At 43.0% G+C, this 19,862-nt stretch overlaps 2 non-coding genes and 1 pseudogene across 2 annotated transcripts; 1 reads left to right on the top strand and 2 right to left on the bottom strand.

Moving 5' to 3' along the window:
• The window catches only part of LOC121987027, a 109,160-nt pseudogene that overhangs the window by 74,317 nt on the left and 14,981 nt on the right, over nt 1-19,862 (bottom strand).
• Nucleotides 1,254-1,326, top strand: TRNAA-AGC. The gene has a single exon. It is a non-coding gene; the product is annotated as a tRNA-Ala (tRNA).
• TRNAA-AGC lies at nt 7,183-7,255 on the bottom strand. The gene has a single exon. It is a non-coding gene; the product is annotated as a tRNA-Ala (tRNA).

Below are 19,862 nucleotides of genomic sequence, written 5' to 3'. Positions count from 1 at the left end.
CTTGACAACAATTTGATTTGACTTTGCCTCGTTACTTATTGCTCTCGTTTTCTCAATGTAATTGTAACTTCTTGCATATCAGAAAGTTTAAGCTGTTGATCTCAGTCCTAGTGTTTTTGATGACCGCCTGTTACTTTGGAGAGGTGAGCTACGGTGATAAAGGACATATTTGTCCCAAGACTGCAGGGCGACAATGCCACTGGAGGAGGCACCATTACCCTCCTAGGCGCCTTTGTCATGTCGCAATTAAACAGACTCAACCAAACACTTGCATCTCACAATTCATAATCTCATAAATGTCTTTCTTCATACTTTGGCATCTGTACTAATGACTAGTAATCATCCGTAATTTACCTTCTCCGTGTTAACCTAAGAATAAATTAGCAGGGTGCCACATAATCTCATTAATGTCAACACTTGGCAATTTCCCTCCGGTGACTTTTATCTTATTATCAACTTCTAGTGTTTATTTCATCATATCTCAACAAATTAAATGCTTCGAACACAACCTGCATGACTACCCGGCAATGTTTTGAATCTTTTGGTACCATGATTCATATTGTACCCGTTTAGGCAAGGAAAATTTAGCAGATAATTTCTGCCTGGGAAAATTGCAATTTGCTCTTGGATGTTCAAGATTTTTCATCACTTCTGAGAATCTAATAAATTCGTTTCACCTTGCCCTCTGTAGTCAGATAATAAAGTGTGACTCTTAATTCAAGCCTTAACTCTGCTTGTAATTTGGGATCCCTTGCCGTTTGGGCATTTCTGATGTACAATTTCTTAATGCGCGTAATTCCTTCGATTGCGCTTTATTATGATTATAAAATTAGTGAATGAGGTTAATATTATTAATTCAGGGATTTAATTGTGAACCTCCAACTCCGTATGAGGAGCTGCAGCTTGAGGTCGTCGACGGTGCGCTGCAGGCTGTTGATGTACTCCCACCGCTGCTGCTCCACGAGGCTCATCGATCCCCATTATCATTTCTGGCTTCAGCCACTGGCACCTGCCAATGTCGACGACCATGCAGCAGCACCCACACAACGAAGCACCTCCATCGCCATCCGCCGCTGCAACTCCTGGCTGCTCAGAATTAGCGACGCCAGGTTCGGAATAACCGTCTGCTTCACCACCACTATCATCTGTCGTTGCTTCTTCTCAGCTTACTCAGCCCCTGTTTCCTCTTGAGCTTGCTCTATCGGGTGGGTACATCTCCAATTCTAGAGATTCCTCATTGACATTAAACATCTGGGGATGTAGCTCAGATGGTAGAGCGCTCGCTTAGCATGCGAGAGGTACGGGGATCGATACCCCGCATTTCCATTTATTTTATTAATATTTTTATTTTTTATATATGACAATAAAACTTTTATTATTAGAAAGATCCATCACCACTCCAGATGACTTTGCCATCTAAATAAGCATCAAGCCTTATCATTCGATCCAAATCTCATTGACCCGGAATCTCTCATACTTGGGCTTGAATTAAAAGCCCATATTACTCCACTTCCTATTAGATTTGAATCAAGAAAACCATTTATACTACATTTTTATTATTTTAAATTTTATAAATCCTAATCAGAGAAACTGAATTTAGATTAAATATACAAAAATATATATTTTCTATAAATAATTTATGTCTCCAAACACGACTATAATATATATATATATATATATATAGTATTTATATATTTTGGCTGCCCAAAACCAACGTATAAAGCACTTTTGTTTCTTTATTCCAATTGTCTTTGCAAGTGAGAATCCCAAACCCAAAGATATTGTTAATTTATTTACCATTAATTGAGAAATGTATGAAATTTAGTGGTTAGACATTTAGAGTGATGTAGTGATGAAAAGGAGTCCCACCAAAGAGGATAAAAGGAGGAAAAGGCTACTCGAACGGGTCTCGAGAAAGCTCTTTTATACAGGTTTTCTTCAACTAATATGAATCATCTGGCTCTCTTTTTTATTAACCGAGCATGCTCAGGTCACAGAAGTTCTTTGGGCATGTTTTGTTCAAGTCACGAAATTCAATGCAAACCCACCATTTGTTGTCCGACTTGAAAACTAACACCACATTGGCTAGCCATCTCGGAAATTGCACTTTAAGTGTGTTGCTAGTGTCCAGTAGCTTTTCCATATCCGATCAGATGATCTAGTTCTGCTCGGAGCTAAATCCGCTTTTCTTCTGCTTTACTAGCCTTGCTTTCGGTCGGAGGTACAGTTCATGCTGTGCTATGACCGGCGAGATACCCAGGAGCTCGTGAGTCGCCATGCGAACACATCATGATTTTGCCTTAGACAAGCAACTAGTTTTGCCTTCTTCTCCACACCCAGGTCGACTGCGATGAAGGTAGTGGTTGTTAGGACCGGTGCGGTCGGCAAGAGGGGGTGAATTGTCTGTACAATAATAACGAAAAAAAGCCTTTCTCTATTTTTTGAAATAATAAGAAACTTGTATAAAAAGAATTGATAAACTAAAAAGAAAGAGGCTACCGATTTTTTACTTGGTTACAACCGGAAAGGTTGTTAATCAAGACTCTGAAGCACTACTCAAATTCTCCTTTCGTCGAAGGCGGAGAAGCCTCTTACAAGCATTGGAAGCACACAAAGTCGTAGAACACTTAAAGAAACTCATACACCAGTTGTTCTAGACTACAGGGATCAGGGTTATATTTATAACTTTGTTCGGGGCACCTGGAAGGGTTCTAGGTGTCTTGTGGGGGATAAAATTTTATCTCCATCGCGATGGCTTGCGCCACGTAGAGTTTGGCTAAGATTTCAACTCTGGGTACTCGAAGGGGTTCCGGGCGCCCAGAACCAAAAAGTCAGCCTCTGTTGACTTTTTGGTCCGGGTCTTCTGGTTCGGTTCCGCTCATTTGGATGATCTCGGCCATCCGAAATATGGCTCACTCGAACCCAACTTTCGGCTTTCGAGCAATCTATCACTCCAGCTTCTCGTCCCTCAGAAAATGTCGCACGCCTCCTTCTCGTCTGCTCGCATACTCTTCAGACGCACCGAGCCGTCCCTCAGACGCACCGAGCCGTCCCTCAGACGCACCGAGCCCGTTGGCTCTCTTCCGTGTCGTCCTTCTTACTAGTTGCGTCTTTCGCTCGACTTCCTGTGCTTCTAAGTTTTTACACACTTAGACACGGGGATTAAATACCAACAGGATCTAAGTTAACTTGGTTGATCACATCAAAACTACCTTGGGGTACTAACAATCTCTCCTTTTTTGATGTGAGCAAACCCAAGTTAAGTTAGGGTAAACCTCAAAAATATCAGTTCTAATTTTAGAAAGAAAAAAAATTTTGCAACAATTTTTTTTTACAAGTAAAAATATGAAAGGTTAAGGACTAACTACCTTCCCCCTAGACTTAATTTTCACTACTCTCCCTTTTAATCACATTAAAAATCGGATACTTTTAAAAATGACTTTGGAAAAGGTAAATATAGAGTCTAATGAAAAAAAATGAAAGGTTAAGCTTCAAAAACTCTAGTTTTATTATCAAGTTTTAAAAAGAACTTTAAATGTTAAGAAGATTTAACAAGGGTAAAAATTTGAATTTTAGGGAAAAAAAATCACACAAAATAAACTTACATTTTGATAACTAATTCATAGAAAATTTTCTAACAGAAATTTTGATAAATAATTTAAATCATTAGTTAAATGTTTCACAGTAAGTTAATTAAACATTCAATTAAGTAATTGACTTCCAAGCTATGGTGAGACACTATACTTTCTTAGTTATTAGAGCATCAATCACTTTTAGACAAAACCTCTTAAAGAATTTAAATATTTAATTTTCTTTCTGAAAGCCTTTGGTCTAACAGGTCATGTCAAAAGATAATTTAAATTTAAACATGATTTTAGAACCCAAAACAGATTACTTCCTACAAGATTTATCAAAAAACTTTTTAGGAACATACTTTTGTGATATTTTTCTAATTTGACCTTTATGATATTTAAGATACCAATTTAAATTTCTATAATTTTTTCAAGTATTTTGATTATCATATGCAAAGTTTCTTGATTTTTCAATTTGGTCTTTTAATTTTTTTATTTTTATCTTTTAATTTATCATACATTTCTAGGGCCATGTTTTTGCTATGATTGTTCTTAATTTCAAAATTTTCTTTTTCAAATTATATTTTTCATTTTTAGTTTACAGAGGGATCTCATCATTGATTTAATACATGAATATAACTGGTTAGGGGTAGTCAACATACCTTACTTACTAGATCTATTCTGAAGTTTGGTTCTTTCTCCTTGCTGCTACTTTCTTCTGAGGAGCCTCCCCCTTCATCTATGTTCTCCTCCTGATGGCTTGCCATCAGTATAAGTCCAGCGTACTCCTCCAGATCTGACTCTGATGACGACTCATCCCATGTTGCTTTCAGGATTTGGTGCTTTGTTGTGGTTGGTCCCTTCTTATTTTCCTTATTCAGCTTTGGCAAGTCATCCTTAATGTGCCCCTCTTTATTGCAGTTATAGCATCTTACCTTCCTTGCTCTTCTTTTCTTTGCTTGCACTTGATTAAAGTTATTAGTTTAAAAAAAATTCTTGAATTTCCTTACCATGTATATTGTTTCATTGTCGTCGAAGGAGTTGTCAGCGTCTGATTCATCCTTCTTGGCTTTTAGAGCAATGTTATTTGATTTCTCTATTTCTTGAGAATCTATACAGCGAGACTTGTGAAGTTCAAAAGTTGAAAATAAGCTTTCAAGAGTACATACCTCAAGGTCCTTAGAGATGTAGTAAGCATCTACTAAGGTTGATCATTCTTGAGTTCTCGGAAAGGAGTTAAGTGCGTGCCTTAAGGAGTTACGATTTGTTACCTTTTCTCCGAGCTTGTTAAGCTGGGTGATCATGTCTTTGATTCTTATGTGGAGTTAGGCTACCTTCTCTCCCTTGTTCATCTGGAGGTTCGTCAGTTGGCTTTGGAGGATGCCCCGCTTAGGTCGACATAGGCATGATCGTAGGGACCGACCGACAGTGATTCCAATCGGCCTCGGAAGTCACACGCCTAGTGGTTAGAAATCCACGCTGTCAGGTGCAGTAAAAAAAGAGCAGAGGGACCAAAGATCAGCTTTGGTCCACAAGATCTAGAGGGAGTAGAAGTCCCTCATGACGACGCCTTGATTATCTGAGAGTTAATTGCTAACTACAATATTCACCGAAATTTTGTAGGTACAGGTAGCTCGATGAACATTATATTCAAGAAGGCATTTGATCAACTATAAATAGATACAAGCGAGCTACAGCCCATGACCACACCCTTATATGTTGTTCATTGGCAATGAAGTATTGTTGATCGGTCAGCCTCGGCTAGCCATATTAGTTGGGGAAGAGCCGCTAAAGAGGATGAGAACGACGAACTTCATTATGGTGGTATTTAACCATTGTGTCTAAATGTACAGGAACTTAGAAGCACAGGAAGTCAAGTGAAAGACGCAGCTAGCAAGAAGGACAACACGGAAGAGAGTCGATGGGCTCAGTGCGTCTGAGGGACGAGGTGCTACGGAAGAGTACGCGAGCAGACGAGAAGGAGGCGTGCGACATTTTCTAAGAGACGAGAAGCTGGAGCGAAAGATCGCTTGAACGCCGAAAATTGGGTTCGGGTGAGTTCTATTCTGGATGGCCGAGATCATCCAAATGAGCAGAACCGAACCAGAAGACCCGGACCAAAAAGTCAACAGAGGCTGACTTTTTGGTTCCGGGCGCTCGGAACCCTTCCGAGTACCCAAAGTTGAAAACTTAGCCAAACTCTGCGTGGTGCGAGCCGTCGCGATGGAGATAAAATTTTATCCCCCACAAGGCACCTAGAACCCTTCCAGGTGCCTCGAACAGAGCTATAAATATAGCCCTGATCCCAGTAATCTAGAACAACTGGTATATGAGTTTCTTTAAGTGTTCTACGACTTTGTGTGCTTCCAATGTTTGTAAGAGGCTTCTCCGCATACGACGAAAGGAGAATTTGAGTAGTGCTTCAAAGTCTTGATTAACAACCTTCCCGGTTGTAACCAAGTAAAAAAATCGGTAGCCTCTTTCTTTTTAGTTTATCAATTCTTTTTATACAAGTTTCTTATTATTTCAAAAAATGGAGAAAGGCTTTTTTTTCGTTATTATTGTACAGGCAATTCACCCCCTCTTGCCGACCGCACCGGTCCTAACAGCCACTATCTTCATCGCAGCCGACCTGGGTGTGGAGAAGAAGGCGAAGCTAGTTGCCTGTCTAAGGCAAAATCATGATGTGTTCGCATGGCGACTCACGAGCTCCTGGGTATCTCGCTGATTATAGCACAACATGAACTATACGTCCGACCGAAAGCAAGGCTAGTAAAGCAGAAGAAAAGCGATTTTAGCTCCGAGCAAAACTAGATCATCTGATCAGAGATGGAAAAGCTACTGGACACTGGCAATATACTCAAAGTGCAATTTCCGAGATGACTAGCCAATGTGGTGTTAGTTTTCAAGTCGGACAATAAATGGTGGGTCTGCATTGAATTTCGTGACTTGAACAAAGCATGCCCGAATAACTTCTGTGACTTGAGCATGCTCGGTTAATAAAAAAGAGAGCCAGATGACTCATATTAATTGAAAAAAATTGGTACAAAAGAGCCTTCTCGAGACCCGTTCGAGCAGCCTTTTCCTCCTTTTATCCTCTTTGGTGGGACTCCTTTTCATCACTACATCACTCTAAATGTCTAACCACTAAATTTCATACATTTCTCAATTAATGGTAAATAAATTAACAATATCTTTGGGTTTGGGATTCTCACTTGCAAAGACAATTGGAATAAAGAAACAAAAGTGCTTTATACGTTGGGTTTGGGCAGCCAAAATATATAAATACTATATATATATATATATATATATTATAGTCGTGTTTGGAGACATAAATTATTTATAGAAAAAATATATTTTTGTATATTTAATCTAAATTCAGTTTCTCTGATTAGGATTTATAAAATTTAAAATAATAAAAATGTAGTATAAATGGTTTTCTTGATTCAAATCTAATAGGAAGTGGAGTAATATGGGCTTTTAATTCAAGCCCAAGTATGAGAGATTCCGGGTCAATGAGATTTAATTCAAATCTGGAGTGGTGATGGATCTTTCTAATAATAAAAGTTTTATTGTCATATATAAAAAATAAAAATATTAATAAAATAAATGGAAATGCGGGGTATCGATCCCCGTACCTCTCGCATGCTAAGCGAGCGCTCTACCATCTGAGCTACATCCCCAGATGTTTAATGTCAATGAGGAATCTCTAGAATTGGAGATGTACCCACCCGATAGAGCAAGCTCAAGAGGAAACAGGGGCTGAGTAAGCTGAGAAGAAGCAACGACAGATGATAGTGGTGGTGAAGCAGACGGTTATTCCGAACCTGGCGTCGCTAATTCTGAGCAGCCAGGAGTTGCAGCGGCGGATGGCGATGGAGGTGCTTCGTTGTGTGGGTGCTGCTGCATGGTCGTCGACATTGGCAGGTGCCAGTGGCTGAAGCCAGAGATGATAATGGGGATCGATGAGCCTCGTGGAGCAGCAGCGGTGGGAGTACATCAACAGCCTGCAGCGCACCGTCGACGACCTCAAGCTGCAGCTCCTCATACGGAGTTGGAGGTTCACAATTAAATCCCTGAATTAATAATATTAACCTCATTCACTAATTTTATAATCATAATAAAGCGCAATCGAAGGAATTACGCGCATTAAGAAATTGTACATCAGAAATGCCCAAACGGCAAGGGATCCCAAATTACAAGCAGAGTTAAGGCTTGAATTAAGAGTCACACTTTATTATCTGACTACAGAGGGCAAGGTGAAACGAATTTATTAGATTCTCAGAAGTGATGAAAAATCTTGAACATCCAAGAGCAAATTGCAATTTTCCCAGGCAGAAATTAGCTGCTAAATTTTCCTTGCCTAAACGGGTACAATATGAATCATGGTACCAAAAGATTCAAAACATTGCCGGGTAGTCATGCAGGTTGTGTTCGAAGCATTTAATTTGTTGAGATATGATGAAATAAACACTAGAAGTTGATAATAAGATAAAAGTCACCGGAGGGAAATTGCTAAGTGTTGACATTAATGAGATTATGTGGCACCCTGCTAATCTATTCTTAGGTTAACACGGAGAAGGTAAATTACGGATGATTACTAGTCATTAGTACAGATGCCAAAGTATGAAGAAAGACATTTATGAGATTATGAATTGTGAGATGCAAGTGTTTGGTTGAGTCTGTTTAATTGCGACATGACAAAGGCGCCTAGGAGGGTAATGGTGCCTCCAGTGGCATTGTCGCCCTGCAGTCTTGGGACAAATATGTCCTTCATCACCGTAGCTCACCTCTCCAAAGTAACAGGCGGTCATCAAAAACACTAGGACTGAGATCAACAGCTTAAACTTTCTGATATGCAAGAAGTTACAATTACATTGAGAAAACGAGAGCAATAAGTAACGAGGCAAAGTCAAATCAAATTGTTGTCAAGTTTATTTTTTTTAGTTTGTTTTAAATCAGCTTACGCCACTAAAATTACTCAAAATCAATAGAAAATAGTTTCGAGATAAAATTCAACTTGTTATACAATGAAACAAATGGTGATATATTTAGAATTGAAGTTTGCATGCTTTTATTTTTTTCTGCTCTATACAGCCGATACAATTGTCAAAAACATACATCTTCAATAATGGTTGATATAGATATATCGATATTAACGGTATATTGAAAATTTTAGTATGATCAGTATCGATATGAGATTTAAGATTTTTATATGACATATACTTTATCAATACTGAAAGTTGAGTATAAATGATATGAAATTTATACCATATCGAAAATTTGATATATCGAAGTTTTGGTATACTGAATGTTTTATATATTATCAATATATATTTGTTTTATATTAAAAATTTTGGTATAGTATACAATATCGTATAAAAAAAATTGGTATAGTATATGATCCCTATTGTTCAGCCTTATAAGAACTCTCTTGTCCAAACTAGAATTTGATGTAGAGCAAAAGTTGTTTCTATCACTACACATCAAAACAATACACAACTTGAGCAAGGAACCTTTTCAAGCTAAGGAAATCAGAGCCAACATAAGCAAGGGGCCTTTTCCACCCTTGTGTCTTCCATTTTTCACAATCTTCTCTAAGTCAAGTAGTTAAAACAAACGGTAGTGATCCCAAATTGACAATGAGATAAAAGTCTCAGGAGGGAAATCACCAAGTGTGAAATTAATCAGATTTTGTGGTAAAAGGCGATTCGCTCGTCTCTAGCGGCCCCACCAATCCGTCCCTAAGCCAATATAGATGAGGTAAATCACTGATGACTACTATCCATTAGTGCAAGTTGCCAAGGCATGGGGGAAGACATGCTTGGGTGTGCCGAGTTTCAGATATTAATGACATTATGAATTGTGAGGTGCAAGTGTTTGGTTAAGTCCGCTTGATTGTGGCATGCCAAGAGCGCCTTTGAGGGTAATGGTTTCTCTGTTGGTGCTGTCACCCTGCAGTCTTGGGATAAACAGACCCTTCATCACCGTAACTCACCTCCCTAAAGTAATAGACTATCATAAAAAATACTAAGACTGAGATCAACAGTTAAAGTTTTCTGATCTACAGGAATTACAATTGGAATGAGAAAATGATAGGAAGTAATGAGTAATGAGGCAAAGTCAAATCAAGTTGATGTCAAGTTTATTTATTTTAGATTGTTTTAAATCATCTTACATCACCAGAATTAGTCAAAATCAATATAAAATGGTTCCGAGATAAAATTCAACTTGAGATACAATGAAACAAATGGTGATATATTTAGAAGTTCGCATGCTTTTTTTTTTCTACCCTATACAGTGGATACAATTATCAATAACGGTTGATATAGATATATCGATATTAACAATATATTGAAAATTTTAGTATTGTTATTATCGATATGAGATTTAAGATTTTGATACAGCATATACTGTATCGATACTGAAAGTTGAGTATAAACGATATAAAATTTATACCATATCGAAAATTTGATATATCGAAGTTTCGGTATACCGAATTTTTAGTATGGTATCGATATATATATGTCTTATATCGATGTATATATGTTTTATATCAAAATTTTTGGTATACTATACAATATTGTATTAAAAAAAATTGGTACGGTATACCATCCCTATTGTTCAGCCTTAATAAAAACACTCTTGTCCAAACTGGAATTTGATATAGAGCAAAGGTTGTTTCTATCACTACACGTCAAAACAATACACAACTTGAGCAAGGAACCTTTTCAGGCCAAGGAAATCAGGGCCAACATAAGCAAGGAACCTTTTCCACCCTGGTGTCTTCCATTTTTCACGGTCTTCTCTAAGTCAAGTAGCTAAAACATACGGCAGGGATCCCAAATTAACAATGAGATAAAAGTCTCGGGAGGGAAATGACCAAGTGTGACATTAATAAGATTATGTGGCAAAAGGCGATTCGCTCGTCCCTTGCGGCCTCACCAACCTGTCCCTAAGCCAACATGGAGGAGGTAAATCACGGATGACTACTGCTCATTAGTGCAAGTTGCCAAGGTATGGGGGAAGACATGCTTGGACGTGCCGAGTATCAAGACATTAATGACATTATGAATTGTGAGGTGCAAGTGTTTTGTTGGGTCTATTTGCTTGTGGCATGACAAGGGTGCCTTGGAGGGTAATTGTGTCTCTGGTGGTGATGTCACCTTGTAGTCTTGGGACAAACATGCCCTTCATCATCGTAACTCACCTTCTCAAAGTAACAGGCTGTCATAAAAAATACTAAGACCGAGATCAACAGCTAAAGTTTTCTGATTTGCAGGAAATTACAATTGCAATGAGAAAATGACAAGAAGTAATGAGTAATGAGGTAAAGTCAAATCAAACTGATGTCAAGTTTATTTATTTTATATTGTGTTAAATCAGCTTACATCACTAGAATTAGTCAAAATCAATATAAAATGATTCCGAGATAAAATTCAACTTGCGATACAATGAAACAAATGGTGATATATTTAGAAGTTTGCATGATTTTGTTTTTTTTTTTTGCCTTGTACAGTGGATACGATTGTCAAAAAGAATAGATCTTCAATAACGGTTGATATAGATATATATCTATATTAACGATATATCAAAAATTTTAGTATGGTCAGTATCGATATGAGATTTAAGATTTTGGTATGGTATATATTATATCAATACTGAAAGTTGAGTATAAACGATATGAAATTTATACCATATCAAAAATTTGGTTTATCGAAGTTTCCGTATACCAAATTTTTAGTACGGTATCAGTATATATTTTTCTTATATCAAAAGTTTCAGTACATTATATAATATTGTATAAAAAAATTTGGTACCGTATACCACTTATTCCTTAGCCTTGTCAAAAGCACTCATGCGCAAACTGAAAATTTCCTTTGGCGGAATGTGGCGTCTTCCTTGAGAGCACTAATGTTGAATGCTGAAACAAGTTGTGTCTAAAAACAGATTTGTTGTGAGGATTATGAACTATGAGGTGCAAGTGTTTGGTTGAATCTGTTTGCTTACAGCGTGACAAGCGCGCACAGGAGGGAAATGACGTCTCCCTATAGTCTTGCCCTTTAGCACCTCTGCCGTAGGTGACTTCACGTAGATCACCTCCCTAAAGTAACAGGAGACCATCAAAAACACTAGAACTGAGATCAATAGCTCAAACTTTCTGATCTACAGGAAATTACAATTGCAGTGAGAAAATGAGAGGGAGTAATCAGTAATGAGGCAAAGTCAAATCAAATTGCTGTCAAGTTTATTTATTTTAGATAGACGTTGTTTTAAATCAGCTTACGTCACTAGAATTAGTTAGAATAAATATAAAATGGTTCTGAGATAAAATTCAACTTACGATACAATGAAACAAATGATGATATATTTAGAAGTTTGCATGATTTTTTTTTTGCCCTGTATGGTAGATACGGTTGTCAAAAAATACATCTTCAATAACGGTTGATTTACATATATCGATATAATGATATACCAAAAATTTTGATATAATTGGTATCCAAATCGATATGAGATTTAAGATTTCAGTACGGTATATACTGTATCAATATTGAAAGTTGAGTATAAATGATATGAAATTTATACCATATCAAATATTCGGTATTTTGAAGTTTCCATATACCGAATTTTTGGTATGATATCGGTATATATTTTTCTTATATCAAAATTTTTGATATAACATACGATATCATGTAAAAAAAATTTGATATATTATACAACCCCTAGTGCTTAGCCCTATCAAATGCACTCTCACCCAAATTGAAATTTGATGTTGAGAGCAAAGATTGTTTCTATCACTACACATCAAAACAATACATAAATAAATAAATTTAGAATAAATGCACATAATAATCTTGAGATCCCAACACAATAGCTATAGGAGTAGCGATCACTGCTAACTCTGTCACCAACCTGAGGTAATACTTTACAAATGTAGGGTACTCTGCTTTGTATAGTTCACCGGGTTATTCCCTTCATTTATCTATCATGTTAATGTTGAACCCCGTGGTAGTTTTGATGTGATCAACCAAATTGGTTAGGTCCTGCTTTGTGTTTGATCCCTGTGTCTGAGTGGGCAGCTTATGAGCGCAGGAAGTCGAGCGGAAGACGCAGCTAGCGAGAAGGACGGCACGAGAAGGGAGTCGATGGGCTAGGTGCGTCCGAAGGACGAGAGAGCTGCGGAAGAGTACTCCGGTGGAGCGAGAAGAACGTGCGCGACGTTCGAGGGATGAGAAGCCAGATGGAAGCCTGCTCGAGGAGAAGGTCGGGAATTGAGTTCGGGTGAGCCCTATTCCGGTTGGCCGGAATCACCCAAAAGAACGGAGCATCGGAAGTCCACGCAAAGGAGCTGGAAAAAGGAGTTGTGCTGGAAAATCCAGCTCAAGGCGCCTTCAACAGTCTTGAAGGCACATTCAACTTGAAGGCGCCTTCAAGGCTTGTTCAAGGCACCTTCAACAATCAAAGTTGGCCGTTTACGCAGCGGATAAAGTTTTATTCGCTGACCGAGCTGGAGGCGCCTTGAACCCAGTTGGAGGTGCCTTGGACTCTCGGGATAAGATTTCCAGGACCTATATAAAGGCCCCTGGAGCTAGGAAAGAAACAACAACTCAAGCAATCAACTGTGTACTCTTTCCTAGCAATAGTTCTAAGCTTCCAAAGTGTAAAAGGCTTCTCCGCCTTCAGCAAAGGAGATTTTTCTACTGCCCTGGATTAATAACCTCCTTGGTTGTAACCAGGTTAAATCCTGTCTACTACTTAATTTCTATTTCCTTGCTTGTTTTAATTTTACTATTGCTTTTCTGAGTTGAAATCCAAGGAGGGTATAGTTAATTTTTGTTTGCAGCAATTCACCCCCCTCTTGTCAGCCTCCGCTGCACCTACAATTGGTATCAGAGCTTGATCGCCTCAGAAGGACTAACAGCCAACTGAAGCACTACGATCAAGACGATGGCCGGAGCGAACATCCACCCCCCGAAGTTCGACGGAGACTTCGCCACATGGAAGCGGAAAATGGAGGTATTTTTTAAAACTGAATTTGACATTCTTTTAATAATGAAATATGGCTATGCAGTTCTGAAAGATAAGGAGGAAAACACCTGGACGAAAAAGGAGCAAGCAGATTTCATCGCCAACGGAAAGGCTGAGTTCCACCTACTCAGTGTTCTGCCGCCTCAGGAGGTAAATTGGATCGGAAGCTACGACTCCGCGAAAGATCTCTTGGAAAAATTTTTGGAGCTTCACCAAGGCGAGAAGGTAGCGCAACTCCAAGCGAGGATCAAAGAGCTGATAACTCAACTCAACAACCTTGGAGAAGCAGTAATGAACCGGGACTCGATCCGATACGCGCTCAATGCTTTTCTGAGAACTTCCGATTGGGCCTCCTTAGTAGATGCTTACTACATCTCTAAGGACTTCGAGGTAAGTACATTAGAACAATTGTTTTCAACCTTCGAACTTCACGAATCTCGACTTGCAGAAAATCTAGTAGAGAAGTCGAACCTCAACATTGCCCTACGAGCTATGATCCTGTCCGAATGCTGAATCAACGGACGCTGGGCACGTGGCGCTCTCAGGGTTGCTGATGTAGATCTCCGGCTAGTCTCACGAAACTCCGGCGAACCTGCACAGAAGTCGAGCCGGGAAGGGGTTCCCGGCGGCGACCCTCCGACGCTCAAGTCAGGTAAGCAAGTGGTGGAAAAAGTAGCTCCAAAGCTTGTAGAACGCGTACCTCCGGCGAAGTCTGCGGCTCTTTATATAGAGCGGTGAAAGAGCTTCTACACGCCCACCGAGGCGCGTACGTGTCCGCAGCCCATACCTCGGTATGGGTTTGTCAGAAAGCTTACCTGACGCCATACTGCAACAGTCCCACCGTGCCTTCGATGGGACAACAGGACACCCCGTTGTCAGACAAGGAGTATGGCCTAGCCATACGACTTGACGGCTGTCAGCAGATGTTCCTGTCCCTATTTACCCACCGCTGGCCAGGACGTCCGTCCGGCCGGCTAGACGAAGAGCGCCGTCCGGACGGCCCTAATTCCCTGCGCCGGCCTGGCGGCGCACCCATTACGTCCTGCCTTCTCTTAGGCCTTCCGCTCGGTCATTATTTACTATTTCATTGAGCGTCGGAACCCCGATCCCTGTCAGGGCGCCTTTTACTATCAGATGTTTACTGGCAGACCGATCGGCCTGCCCTTTTCTCATGAGTCCGGTCGGCTCACCCTTCTTCGACGGACCACCTGGCCTCTCCACGAGGCGTTGACCCCTCCTTTGACCTCCACGGGGCGTTGACCCCTCGTTAGGGGTCCCGGGCTCTTACCACCGGATCACTTGCCTTCCCCTCGAGTCTAGTCGAAGGAGGCGAAGTCCGACTGACTGGACTGCCGATCTGACTGAGCAATGATCACTGCATTAGGCCGCTCGGCCAGGTATAGGGATACTCATCCGTTCGGCGGTATATTGTCCGTGCCTTGTGTTCTCTTGGAATCCATGTCCGATGCTTTCCCCTACTACCCATCACGTGCGCTTCGCACGGTAAGGGGAGCTCATTAAATGCGGCCAGTATCCTGCTGACACGTGGCGATCGTGCGTTTGTCAGCGTATGGCGGTGGCGTCACTTCCGATGGGACAGCCGCCGTTTGAAATGAGCGGCTAGATGACGACCTCGATATCGGCGACCTGAATCGGACGGCTGAAATTAATAGCGGCCGCCCTTATAAAGCTCCGACTTCCGCTTTCCGCCGCATTTCGGCCTCATCTCCTCCCGACGTTTCGCTGCTTCTTTCTTCTCCGGCGACCTTGCGTTCCGGCTCTCCGGCGACCCTACAGCTTCTTCCGATCATCTCCCTTGCCCGTAAGGCTTCCTTTTCCTTGCTGCCTCTCCTTTCTTCTCTCTATTAGCTATTTCTTTTATCATCCCGCACTCTTTCCTAGCTTTATTTCTCCTTTCTTCCATCACGCGTCCATCCCTGGCCTTATACCATGACCAGTACCTTACAGCCGACCGGCGGTGCTCCTGGTCTTTGGTATTCGACCATGGAAAGTTGATTCGATGAGGAGGACGCCTTGCGCCTCACTCGAACCTATGATATTCCTCCTGACCATCACATAGTGTTAGCCACACCGGCAGATCGGCCACATGAACCGCCGCCCGACACCGTTCTTTTCTTCCGAGACCAATTTTTGGCCAGGCTGCGTTTTCCACCTCACAAGTTCTTCTTACAAGTCTGCAATTATTTTCGCATTCCACTCGGCCAGGTAGTCCCTAACTCCATTAGGCTGCTGAGCGGAGTGATAGTCCTTTTTAAACTGAACAACATTCTCCTCGACCCTAAGATTTTTCACTACTTTTTTAATCCCAAGCAAGCCGAGTGGGGCACCTTTGTTTTCCAGTCTAGGATAGGTTTCGTCTTCTTCGATAACATGCCGAGCTCCAACAAACATTGGAAGGAGCACTTTTTCTATGTGCATTTTCTCGAGCTGCCAACTTTTCGTACCAAGTGGCAGACGGCGATGCCGGTGCAACCGGAGCTCGGCAAATTTAGAGGCGACGCGGCATACCTTCATGCAGCCGAACGGCTGGTCGGTCAACGCTATCATATTGACAAGCTGCTCCTCCCGGGAGTAATGGACATATTCGGCCTGTCTTCTACCCCAGCCGATCTGCCCTGCAGCATGAGTAAGCGATTCTCATCCCTCCTTTTTCTTTTGTTCTAATTGATTTAATCTTTGTTTCTGCAGCTGAAGTTATGTGGCGTGCTAAGGCGACCGAGAAGCTCAAATTGAAAGCCGCTCAAATTGAGGCGGTGAAGAACAAGGAGGTCGCCGAGCGGGGCCTTGATCCAGCCGATCCGACCGACGAATTATGCGAGGGGACTCAGGATGCCCCTGAAGCCTTAGCAGCTACTACCTCTCACGACGAGGCAGCGGGCGGCACAGAACCTTCTACCCAAGCCGAGGTGGAGGGTCGTTCGGCCGATGATGTTCCGCTACTCACTCGGAAGCGCCGACGACCGGAATCCGCATCTGCCTCAACTCCACTTGATGAGCCACAGCCCGAGCGGGGCGCGGATGCTCCGGTGTTGTCCGGGACGGTTTCCCTAGAGAGTACCCCGACCCCACATGGCTCTCCGAGCGCAAGCTCTGAGGTGCCGCTGTCCAGCCCTTCAAGAACTCTGCGTCGTATCAGGCGTTTGGGCGAGCTTCCTGCCTCGTCCACCGGTGGGCTATCCGGTAAGGCCGATGCTTCTCAGAGCGAGCCGAGCGGCCCGAATTTAATTAAAACCGTCCTGCGCCTCCCCTCAGAGGAATACATGGCTGCTGCTGATCGGCCAGTGGTCCCCGAGCAGCAGATCACCTTGACGGGCCCTCTTGCAAAAGCTTGGGAGGACGCTCGGCGCCGAATAAAAGCGATGACTCCCGGGCAACTCGGCGACAGCAACCTTCAACAGGCCACCGGGGTATGCTCTTTTTCTCTGTTCGTGTATTTGAATTAAGTTTTTACCTGTTTACTTTTGCTCGTAGAACTGGGTGGAGCAGATTGCCGTTGGCAATCGGTTGGCCGAGCTGGAGGATGAATTGAAAAAACTCAAGGCCGCGGGAGACAGCCGACAGTCGACGGCCGCTCTGGAGAAGGCCAAAAAATTACTGGAAGCCGAACAGAAACGAGCTTCTGATCTGGCGAGCAAGGTCGTTCGGCTCGAAGCGATGGTCAAACAACGAGATAAGGAGATCAAGATGGTGACCACTCGGAAGCGCCTGGCCATCGATGACATGGACCGAATGAAGGTGGAGATCAGAGGGCTGGAGCAATGCATCAAGGATCTGGATGCTCTTCTGACCACCGAGAAGGAGAGCCGCTCGGCTGATTTGCTCAAATTCGAAGGGGATTTAAAGGATCTCCAGGCTGCCAATGATGCTGCCTAGGCCACGCTTAAAGAGTATCAGGACGGGGAGTCGGCTCGTTCTGACGAAGTGAGGAAGGCGTTTGTCCGCTCGGACGAATTCAGAGAGAAATTTACCGACAAAATTTCCATCACTTTCGAAGAGGCGATTAAGGCGGCTGTGGATTACTTGAAGACCAAAGGCCACCTTCCCGCCGAGCTGACCATCCCATCAGAGGACCTGGCAACCGTGATGGGCGCCATTCCTGATGCTCTTTTTGAATTTGATGCGTGAGGAGGATTTTTTACCAACCATTTTTTTTTTTGTATCTTCGCCGCTCGGCCAAACTTATTTTTTGCTGTAACTTTTTTCGTTTGCCCAGTGCTTGGCGTAAATAGATCATCTTCCCTTCCTTGCAATTTTTGTTTTGGCAAGACCTTTTTCTTTCTCCATGCGATTGCGCAGCCGCTCGGCGCGCGAATGTCACTCGTTCACGTGCTCACGTCTTTAATTCTAATTAACCATCTTTTGCTGTGCGCCTTACCTCAAAGGGGTTTTCCATAGATTTTGCTGTGGGAGCCGCTCGGCTGCTCAGGGGTCTTAAAGAACGAGCTTTGTCGTCGATCGACTTCTTGCCGCCAGAATATATTACATGGATGGCTCTTCCGCTCGGACGTTTATAGACGTCGGCTCGTCTCTCAATATTTAACGTCGGAGCTCGACGGCCTTCCGCTCGGACGTTTATAGACGCCGGCTCGTCTCTCGATATTTAACGTCGGAGCTCGACGGCCTTCCGCTCGGACGTTTATAGACGCCGGCTCGTCTCTCGATATTTAACGTCGGAGCTCGACGGTCTTCCGCTCGGAGGGTTTATAGACGCCGGCTCGTCTCTCGATATTTAACGTCGGAGCTCGACGGTCTTCGGCTCGGACGTTTATAGACGCCGGCTCGTATCTCGATATTTAACGTCGGAGCTCGACGGTCTTTACGGCTAACTTCGATACTGCCGATCGGCGGAACCCTTGGCCATCCTTTGAATTAATTTCGCTTCCTGCATTACAAGGACACGGGCGACTAGCATATACACAAAAATGAGTTACATTCGTGCACCTTTCATCCAGCTCGATAAGGCTGGAGATGATTTGCACTCCACGGTCGATCCAGCTGTCGCCCGTCTTCATCCTCCAAATAATATGCGCCCGAGCGGAGCTTTTCAATCACCTTAAAGGGGCCTGCCCACGGTGCCTCCAGTTTGCCGACGTCGCCGACCGGCTTGACTTTCTTCCAGACAAGATCGCCGACCTGGAATGATCTGGGGATTACGCGACGGTTGTAATTTGCTTCATCCGTTGCCGGTACGCCATCAGCCGGACGGACGCCTTGGCTCTTTCTTCTTCAACCAGATCCAGCTCCATGTTCCTCCGCTCGGCGTTGCCCTCATCATAGCTTTGGATCCGAGCGGATTCGACTCCAACTTCAACAGGAATGACCGCTTCGCCGCCATACACCAGGTGGAAAGGCGTGACGCCTGTCCCTTCCTTTGGAGCCGTTCGGATGGCCCATAAGATGCCCGGCACTTCATCTACCCAACTCCCTCCCAAATGGTCGAGCCGAGTGCGTAGAATGCGAAGAATTTCCCGATTGGCTACTTCGGCTTGACCGTTGCTCTGGGGATAAGCCACAGACGTGAAGTGTTGCTCGATGCCGTAGCTTTTGCACCAATCCTCTAGCATCTTCCCTATGAACTGCCGCCCGTTGTCGGAAACCAATCGGCGAGGGATGCCGAACCGATAGATGATGTGTTGCCAGATAAATTTTTTGACCATCTGTTCGGTGATCTTGGCTAGCGGCTCGGCCTCCACCCACTTGGAAAAATAATCAACCGCCACTAGCAAAAATTTCCGCTGCCCGGTCGCCATCGGAAATGGATCAACAATATCCATTCCCCATTGATCGAACGGACATGAAACTGTTGATGCCTTCATTTCCTCTGCCGGTCGGTGGTTGAAGTTATGGTACTTCTGGCATGAAAGGCACGTCGACACGGTCCGAGTGGCATCTGCTTGTAAAGTCGGCCAAAAGTATCCAGCTAGCAGGATCTTCTTAGCTAGTGCTCGTTCGCCCGGATGTCCTTCGCATGATCCTTGATGTACTTCTTGGAGGATGTAAGCCGAGTCCTCCGAGCTCACGCATTTCAACAACGGGCGTGAGAAAGCCTTTTTGTAAAGCTGATCGCCGATGAGTGTGAACCGACCGGCTCTCCTCCTTAGCAGCTGGGCTTCATACTCCTTGGATGGTGTGGCGCCCGAACGGAGGAACTCTATGATGGGTGTCCGCCAATCGCTTGGAAATGTGTGGCCTTCCATCCGGTCGACGTGCGCCACCAACAGTACTTTTTCAATTGGCTGC

The sequence above is a fragment of the Zingiber officinale genome, chromosome 5B (genome assembly GCF_018446385.1).
Source record: "Zingiber officinale cultivar Zhangliang chromosome 5B, Zo_v1.1, whole genome shotgun sequence".
Classification (NCBI taxonomy): domain Eukaryota; kingdom Viridiplantae; phylum Streptophyta; class Magnoliopsida; order Zingiberales; family Zingiberaceae; genus Zingiber; species Zingiber officinale.
This window is presented reverse-complemented; position numbering and strand designations above follow the sequence as displayed.